Raw genomic sequence first — 7500 nt, 5'->3', positions numbered from 1 at the left:
AATTTTAGACAGCCAAAACATTCTTTTCTATTACATTCTACATTTCATTTTTTCAACTGATCAATGAATTTACTTGAGTTAAGAAGTAAAAGAGGTCTAAAGTTAATGGTTTTGAGCACCTACAGCCAAACCACACTAGACATGCCCAATCTCGTCTGATCTTGGAAGCTATGCAGTGTTGGGCCTGGTTAGTACTTGGATGGGAGACCACCTGGGAATACTAGGTGCTGTAGGTAATTTTATACTGCCATAACATTCTTTTCTATTACATTTTACATTTCATTTTTCAACTTATCATTGAATTTACTTGAGTTAAGAAGTAAAAGAGGTCTAAAGTTAATGTTTTTGAGTACCTACAGCCAAACCACACTGGACATGCCCAATCTCATCTGATCTTGGAAGCTATGCAGTGTTGGGCCTGGTTAGTACTTGGATGGGAGACCACCTGGGAATACCAGGAGCTGTAGGTAATTTTATACTGCCATAACATTCTTTTCTATTAAATTTTACATTTAATTTTTCAACTTATCATTGAATTTACTTGAGTTAAGAAGTAAAAGAGGTCTAAAGTTAATGTTTTAGAGCACCTACAGCCAAACCACACTGGACATGCCCAATCTCGTCTGATCTTGGAAGCTATGCAGTGTTGGGCCTGGTTAGTATTTGGATGTGAGACCACCTGGGAATACCAGGAGCTGTAGGTAATTTTATACTGCCATAACATTCTTTTCTATTAAATTTTACATTTAATTTTTCAACTTATCATTGAATTTACTTGAGTTAAGAAGTAAAAGAGGTCTAAAGTTAATGTTTTAGAGCACCTACAGCCAAACCACACTGGACATGCCCAATCTCGTCTGATCTTGGAAGCTATGCAGTGTTGGGCCTGGTTAGTACTTGGATGGGAGACCACCTGGGAATACCAGGTGCTGTAGGTAATTTTATACTGCCATAACATTCTTTTCTATTACATTTTACATTTAATTTTTTCAACTTATCAATGAATTTACTTGAGTTAAGAAGTAATAGAGGTCTAAAGTTAATGTTTTTGACCACCTACAGCCAAACCACAGTGGACATGCCCAATCTTGTCTGATCTTGGAAGCTATGCAGTGTTCGGCCTGGTTAGTACTTGGATGGGAGACCACCTGGGAATACAAGGAGCTGTAGGTAATTTTATACTGCCTTAACATTCTTTTCTATTACATTTTACATTTAATTTTTCAACTTATCATTGAATTTACTTGAGTTAAGAAGTAAAAGAGGTCTAAAGTTAATGTTATTGAGCACCTACAGCCAAACCACACTGGACATGCCCAATCTTGTCTGATCTTGGAAGCTATGCAGTGTTGGGCCTGGTTAGTACTTGGATGGGAGACCACCTGGGAATACCAGGTGCTGTAGGTAATTTTATACTGTCATAACATTCTTTTCTATTACATTTTTCATTTAATTTTTTCAACTTATCATTGAATTTACTTGAGTTAAGAAGTAAAAGCGGTCTAAATTTAATGCTTTTGAGCACCTACAGCCAAACCACAGTGGACATGCCCAATCTCGTCTGATCTTGGAAGCTATGCAGTGTTGGGCCTGGTTAGTACTTGGATGGGAGACCACCTGGGAATACCAGGAGCTGTAGGTAATTTTATACTGCCAGAACATTCTTTTCTATTACATTTTACATTTAATTTTTTCAACTTATCAATGAATTTCCTTGAGTTAAGAAGTAATAGAGGTCTAAAGTTAATACTTTTGAGCACCTACAGCCAATCCACACTGGACATGCCCAATCTTCATTTATCTTGGTAGCTATGCAGTGTTGGGTATGGTCAGAACTTGGATGGGAGACCACCTGGGAAAACCAGGTGCAGTAGGTAATTTTATACTGCCATAACATTCTTTTCTATTACATTTTACATTACATTTTTTCAACTTAGCAATGAATTTACTTGAGTTAAGATGTAAAAGATGTATAAAGTTAATATTTTTCAGCACCTATAGCCAAACCACTCTGGACATGGCCAATGTCGTTTGATCTTGGAAGCTATGCAGTGTTGGGCATCGTCAGTACTTGGATGGGAGACCACCTGGGAATACCAGGAGCTGTAGGTAATTTTATACTGCCATAACATTCTTTTCTATTAAATTTTACATTTAATTTTTCAACTTATCATTGAATTTACTTGAGTTAAGAAGTAAAAGAGGTCTAAAGTTAATGTTTTAGAGCACCTTCAGCCAAACCACACTGGACATGCCCAATCTCATCTGATCTTGGAAGCTATGCAGTGTTGGGCCTGGTTAGTACTTGGATGGGAGACCACCTGGGAATACCAGGTGCTGTAGGTAATTTTATACTGCCATAACATTCTTTTCTATTACATTTTACATTTAATTTTTTCAACTTATCAATGAATTTACTTGAGTTAAGAAGTAATAGAGGTCTAAAGTTAATGTTTTTGAGCACCCACAGCCAAACCACAGTGGACATGCCCAATCTTGTCTGATCTTGGAAGCTATGCAGTGTTCGGCCTGGTTAGTACTTGGATGGGAGACCACCTGGGAATACCAGGAGCTGTAGGTAATTTTATACTGCCTTAACATTCTTTTCTATTACATTTTACATTTAATGTTTCAACTTATCATTGAATTTACTTGAGTTAAGAAGTAAAAGAGGTCTAAAGTTAATGTTTTTGAGCACCTACAGCCAAACCACAATGGACATGCCCAATCTCGTCTGATCTTGGAAGCTATGCAGTGTTGGGCCTGGTTAGTACTTGGATGGGAGACCACCTGGGAATACCAGGTGCTGTAGGTAATTTTATACTGCCATAACATTCTTTTCTATTACATTTTACATTTAATTTTTTCAACTTATCAATGAATTTCCTTGAGTTAAGAAGTAATAGAGGTCTAAATTTAATGCTTTTGAGCACCTACAGCCAAACCACACTGGACATGCCCAATCTCGTCTGATCTTGGAAGCTATGCAGTGTCGGGCCTGGTAAGTACTTGGATGGGAGACCACCTGGGAATACCAGGAGCTGTAGGTAATTTTATACTGCCAGAACATTCTTTTCTATTACATTTTACATTTAATTTTTTCAATTTAACAATGAATTTACTTGAGTTAAGAAGTAATAGAGGTCTAAATTTAATGCTTTTGAGCACCTACAGCCAAACCACACTGGACATGCCCAATCTCGTCTGATCTTGGAAGCTATGCAGTGTTGGGCCTGGTTAGTACTTGGATGGGAGACCACCTGGGAATACTAGGTGCTGTAGGTAATTTTATACTGCCATAACATTCTTTTCTATTACATTTTACATTTCATTTTTCAACTTATCATTGAATTTACTTGAGTTAAGAAGTAAAAGAGGTCTAAAGTTAATGTTTTTGAGCACCTACAGCCAAACCACACTGGACATGCCCAATCTCGTCTGATCTTGGAAGCTATGCAGTGTTGGGCCTGGTTAGTACTTGGATGGGAGACCACCTGGGAATACCAGGAGCTGTAGGTAATTTTATACTGCCATAACATTCTTTTCTATTAAATTTTACATTTAATTTTTCAACTTATCATTGAATTTACTTGAGTTAAGAAGTAAAAGAGGTCTAAAGTTAATGTTTTAGAGCACCTACAGCCAAACCACACTGGACATGCCCAATCTCGTCTGATCTTGGAAGCTATGCAGTGTTGGGCCTGGTTAGTATTTGGATGTGAGACCACCTGGGAATACCAGGAGCTGTAGGTAATTTTATACTGCCATAACATTCTTTTCTATTAAATTTTACATTTAATTTTTCAACTTATCATTGAATTTACTTGAGTTAAGAAGTAAAAGAGGTCTAAAGTTAATGTTTTAGAGCACCTACAGCCAAACCACACTGGACATGCCCAATCTCGTCTGATCTTGGAAGCTATGCAGTGTTGGGCCTGGTTAGTACTTGGATGGGAGACCACCTGGGAATACCAGGTGCTGTAGTTAATTTTATACTGCCATAACATTCTTTTCTATTACATTTTACATTTAATTTTTTCAACTTATCAATGAATTTACTTGAGTTAAGAAGTAATAGAGGTCTAAAGTTAATGTTTTTGACCACCTACAGCCAAACCACAGTGGACATGCCCAATCTTGTCTGATCTTGGAAGCTATGCAGTGTTCGGCCTGGTTAGTACTTGGATGGGAGACCACCTGGGAATACAAGGAGCTGTAGGTAATTTTATACTGCCATAACATTCTTTTCTATTACATTTTACATTTAATTTTTTCAACTTATCAATTAATTTACTTGAGTTAAGAAGTAATACAGGTCTAAAGTTAATGTTTTTGAGCACCTACAGCCAAACCACACTGGACATGCCCAATCTCGTCTGATCTTGGAAGCTATGCAGTGTTGGGACTGGTTAGTACTTGGATGGGTGACTACCTAGGAATCCCAGGTGCTGTAGGTAATTTTATACTGCCATAACATTCTTTTCTATTACATTTTACATTTAATTTTTTCAACTTATCAATGAATTTCCTTGAGAAAAGAAGTAATAGAGGTCTAAAGTTAATACTTTTGAGCACCTACAGCCAATCCACACTGGACATGCCCAATCTCGTCTTTTCTTGGTAGCTATGCAGTGTTGTACCTGGTCAGTACTTTGATGGGAGACCACCTGGGAAAACCAGGTGCAGTAGGTAATTTTATACTGCCATAACATTCTTTTCTATTACGTTTTACATTTAATTTTTTCAACTTATCAATGAATTTACTTGAGTTAAGAAGTAATACAGGTCTAAAGTTAATGTTTTTGAGCACCTACAGCCAAACCACACTGGACATGCCCAATCTCGTCTGATCTTGGAAGCTGTGCAGTGTTGGGACTGGTTAGTACTTGGATGGGAGACTACCTAGGAATCCCTGGTGCTGTAGGTAATTTTAAACTGCCATAACTACCTTTTCTATTACATTTTACATTTAATTTTTTCAACTTATCAATGAATTTACTTGTGTTAAGAAGTAAAAGAGGTCTAAATTTAATGCTTTTGAGCACCTACAGCCAAACCACAGTGGACATCCCCAATCTCGTCTGATCTTGGAAGCTATGCAGTGTTGGGCCTGGTTAGTACTTAGATGGGAGACCACCTGGGAATACTAGGTGCTGAAGGTAATTTTATACTGCCATAACATTCTTTTCTATTACATTTTACATTTATTTTTTTCAACTTATCAATGAATTTACTTGTGTTAAGAAGTAAAAGCGGTCTAAATTTAATGCTTTTGAGCACCTACAGCCAAACCACAGTGGACATGCCCAATCTCGTCTGATCTTGGAAGCTATGCAGTGTTGGGCCTGGTAAGTACTTGGATGGGAGACCACCTGGGAATACCAGGAGCTGTAGGTAATTTTATACTGCCAGAACATTCTTTTCTATTACATTTTACATTTAATTTTTTCAATTTAACAATGAATTTACTTGAGTTAAGAAGTAATAGAGGTCTAAATTTAATGCTTTTGAGCACCTACAGCCAAACCACACTGGACATGCCCAATCTCGTCTGATCTTGGAAGCTATGCAGTGTTGGGCCTGGTTTGTACTTGGATGGGAGACCACCTGGGAATACCAGGTGCTGTAGGTAATTTTAGACAGCCAAAACATTCTTTTCTATTACATTCTACATTTCATTTTTTCAACTTATCAATGAATTTACTTGAGTTAAGAAGTAAAAGAGGTCTAAAGTTAATGGTTTTGAGCACCTACAGCCAAACCACACTAGACATGCCCAATCTCGTCTGATCTTGGAAGCTATGCAGTGTTGGGCCTGGTTAGTACTTGGATGGGAGACCACCTGGGAATACTAGGTGCTGTAGGTAATTTTATACTGCCATAACATTCTTTTCTATTACATTTTACATTTCATTTTTCAACTTATCATTGAATTTACTTGAGTTAAGAAGTAAAAGAGGTCTAAAGTTAATGTTTTTGAGCACCTACAGCCAAACCACACTGGACATGCCCAATCTCGTCTGATCTTGGAAGCTATGCAGTGTTGGGCCTGGTTAGTACTTGGATGGGAGACCACCTGGGAATACCAGGAGCTGTAGGTAATTTTATACTGCCATAACATTCTTTTCTATTAAATTTTACATTTAATTTTTCAACTTATCATTGAATTTACTTGAGTTAAGAAGTAAAAGAGGTCTAAAGTTAATGTTTTAGAGCACCTACAGCCAAACCACACTGGACATGCCCAATCTCGTCTGATCTTGGAAGCTATGCAGTGTTGGGCCTGGTTAGTATTTGGATGTGAGACCACCTGGGAATACCAGGAGCTGTAGGTAATTTTATACTGCCATAACATTCTTTTCTATTAAATTTTACATTTAATTTTTCAACTTATCATTGAATTTACTTGAGTTAAGAAGTAAAAGAGGTCTAATGTTAATGTTTTAGAGCACCTACAGCCAAACCACACTGGACATGCCCAATCTCGTCTGATCTTGGAAGCTATGCAGTGTTGGGCCTGGTTAGTACTTGGATGGGAGACCACCTGGGAATACCAGGTGCTGTAGGTAATTTTATACTGCCATAACATTCTTTTCTATTACATTTTACATTTAATTTTTTCAACTTATCAATGAATTTACTTGAGTTAAGAAGTAATAGAGGTCTAAAGTTAATGTTTTTGACCACCTACAGCCAAACCACAGTGGACATGCCCAATCTTGTCTGATCTTGGAAGCTATGCAGTGTTCGGCCTGGTTAGTACTTGGATGGGAGACCACCTGGGAATACAAGGAGCTGTAGGTAATTTTATACTGCCTTAACATTCTTTTCTATTACATTTTACATTTAATTTTTCAACTTATCATTGAATTTACTTGAGTTAAGAAGTAAAAGAGGTCTAAAGTTAATGTTTTTGAGCACACTGGACATGCCCAATCTCATCTGATCTTGGAAGCTATGCAGTGTTGGGCATGGTTAGTACTTGGATGGGAGACCACCTGGGAATACCAGGTGCTGTAGGTAATTTTATACTGCCATAACATTCTTTTCTATTACATTTTACATTTAATTTTTTCAACTTATCAATGAATTTACTTGAGTTAAGAAGTAATAGAGGTCTAAAGTTAATGTTTTTGAGCACCCACAGCCAAACCACAGTGGACATGCCCAATCTTGTCTGATCTTGGAAGCTATGCAGTGTTTGGCCTGGTTAGTACTTGGATGGGAGACCACCTGGGAATACCAGGAGCTGTAGGTAATTTTATACTGCCTTAACATTCTTTTCTATTACATTTTACATTTAATTTTTCAACTTATCATTGAATTTACTTGAGTTAAGAAGTAAAAGAGGTCTAAAGTTAATGTTTTTGAGCACCTACAGCCAAACCACACTGGACATGCCCAATCTCGTCTGATCTTGGAAGCTATGCAGTGTTGGGCCTGGTTAGTACTTGGATGGGAGACCACCTGGGAATACCAGGTGCTGTAGGTAATTTTATA

At 37.5% G+C, this 7500-nt stretch overlaps 4 non-coding genes and 25 pseudogenes across 4 annotated transcripts; all 29 read left to right on the top strand.

Annotated features, from left to right (window-relative positions):
• The window catches only part of LOC148451787 (5S ribosomal RNA), a 119-nt pseudogene extending 118 nt beyond the window's left edge, over position 1 (top strand).
• Positions 2-117: 116 nt separating this feature from the next.
• Positions 118-236, top strand: LOC148451786 (5S ribosomal RNA; annotated as a pseudogene).
• A 115-nt stretch (positions 237-351) lies between these two features.
• On the top strand, positions 352-470 carry LOC148451785 (5S ribosomal RNA). Its single transcript, XR_015875146.1, has one exon. It is a non-coding gene; the product is annotated as a 5S ribosomal RNA (ribosomal RNA).
• A 115-nt stretch (positions 471-585) lies between these two features.
• On the top strand, positions 586-704 carry LOC148451784 (5S ribosomal RNA; annotated as a pseudogene).
• A 115-nt stretch (positions 705-819) lies between these two features.
• Positions 820-938, top strand: LOC148451783 (5S ribosomal RNA). Its single transcript, XR_015874990.1, has one exon. It is a non-coding gene; the product is annotated as a 5S ribosomal RNA (ribosomal RNA).
• A 116-nt stretch (positions 939-1054) lies between these two features.
• LOC148451782 (5S ribosomal RNA) lies at positions 1055-1173 on the top strand (annotated as a pseudogene).
• Positions 1174-1288: 115 nt separating this feature from the next.
• On the top strand, positions 1289-1407 carry LOC148451781 (5S ribosomal RNA; annotated as a pseudogene).
• A 116-nt stretch (positions 1408-1523) lies between these two features.
• Positions 1524-1642, top strand: LOC148451780 (5S ribosomal RNA; annotated as a pseudogene).
• Positions 1643-2227: 585 nt separating this feature from the next.
• Positions 2228-2346, top strand: LOC148451779 (5S ribosomal RNA; annotated as a pseudogene).
• A 116-nt stretch (positions 2347-2462) lies between these two features.
• LOC148451778 (5S ribosomal RNA) lies at positions 2463-2581 on the top strand (annotated as a pseudogene).
• A 115-nt stretch (positions 2582-2696) lies between these two features.
• Positions 2697-2815, top strand: LOC148451777 (5S ribosomal RNA; annotated as a pseudogene).
• Positions 2816-2931: 116 nt separating this feature from the next.
• On the top strand, positions 2932-3050 carry LOC148451776 (5S ribosomal RNA; annotated as a pseudogene).
• Positions 3051-3166: 116 nt separating this feature from the next.
• LOC148451775 (5S ribosomal RNA) lies at positions 3167-3285 on the top strand (annotated as a pseudogene).
• Positions 3286-3400: 115 nt separating this feature from the next.
• Positions 3401-3519, top strand: LOC148451774 (5S ribosomal RNA; annotated as a pseudogene).
• A 115-nt stretch (positions 3520-3634) lies between these two features.
• Positions 3635-3753, top strand: LOC148451773 (5S ribosomal RNA; annotated as a pseudogene).
• A 115-nt stretch (positions 3754-3868) lies between these two features.
• On the top strand, positions 3869-3987 carry LOC148451772 (5S ribosomal RNA; annotated as a pseudogene).
• A 116-nt stretch (positions 3988-4103) lies between these two features.
• On the top strand, positions 4104-4222 carry LOC148451771 (5S ribosomal RNA; annotated as a pseudogene).
• Positions 4223-4338: 116 nt separating this feature from the next.
• LOC148451770 (5S ribosomal RNA) lies at positions 4339-4457 on the top strand (annotated as a pseudogene).
• Positions 4458-4808: 351 nt separating this feature from the next.
• Positions 4809-4927, top strand: LOC148451769 (5S ribosomal RNA; annotated as a pseudogene).
• Positions 4928-5043: 116 nt separating this feature from the next.
• On the top strand, positions 5044-5162 carry LOC148451768 (5S ribosomal RNA; annotated as a pseudogene).
• Positions 5163-5278: 116 nt separating this feature from the next.
• On the top strand, positions 5279-5397 carry LOC148451767 (5S ribosomal RNA; annotated as a pseudogene).
• Positions 5398-5513: 116 nt separating this feature from the next.
• On the top strand, positions 5514-5632 carry LOC148451766 (5S ribosomal RNA; annotated as a pseudogene).
• A 116-nt stretch (positions 5633-5748) lies between these two features.
• Positions 5749-5867, top strand: LOC148451765 (5S ribosomal RNA; annotated as a pseudogene).
• A 115-nt stretch (positions 5868-5982) lies between these two features.
• LOC148451764 (5S ribosomal RNA) lies at positions 5983-6101 on the top strand (annotated as a pseudogene).
• A 115-nt stretch (positions 6102-6216) lies between these two features.
• On the top strand, positions 6217-6335 carry LOC148451763 (5S ribosomal RNA; annotated as a pseudogene).
• A 115-nt stretch (positions 6336-6450) lies between these two features.
• On the top strand, positions 6451-6569 carry LOC148451762 (5S ribosomal RNA). The gene has a single exon (XR_015874989.1). It is a non-coding gene; the product is annotated as a 5S ribosomal RNA (ribosomal RNA).
• Positions 6570-6685: 116 nt separating this feature from the next.
• LOC148451761 (5S ribosomal RNA) lies at positions 6686-6804 on the top strand (annotated as a pseudogene).
• Positions 6805-7139: 335 nt separating this feature from the next.
• Positions 7140-7258, top strand: LOC148451760 (5S ribosomal RNA; annotated as a pseudogene).
• Positions 7259-7373: 115 nt separating this feature from the next.
• On the top strand, positions 7374-7492 carry LOC148451759 (5S ribosomal RNA). The gene has a single exon (XR_015874988.1). It is a non-coding gene; the product is annotated as a 5S ribosomal RNA (ribosomal RNA).
• The last annotated feature ends 8 nt before the right edge of the window (positions 7493-7500 follow it).

This window comes from Taudactylus pleione, unplaced genomic scaffold, assembly GCF_031769625.1.
Source record: "Taudactylus pleione unplaced genomic scaffold, aTauple2 ptg001184l, whole genome shotgun sequence".
Taxonomy (NCBI): domain Eukaryota; kingdom Metazoa; phylum Chordata; class Amphibia; order Anura; family Myobatrachidae; genus Taudactylus; species Taudactylus pleione.
The sequence above is the reverse complement of the archived record's forward strand: the minus strand, read 5'-3'. Positions and strand labels throughout refer to the sequence as shown.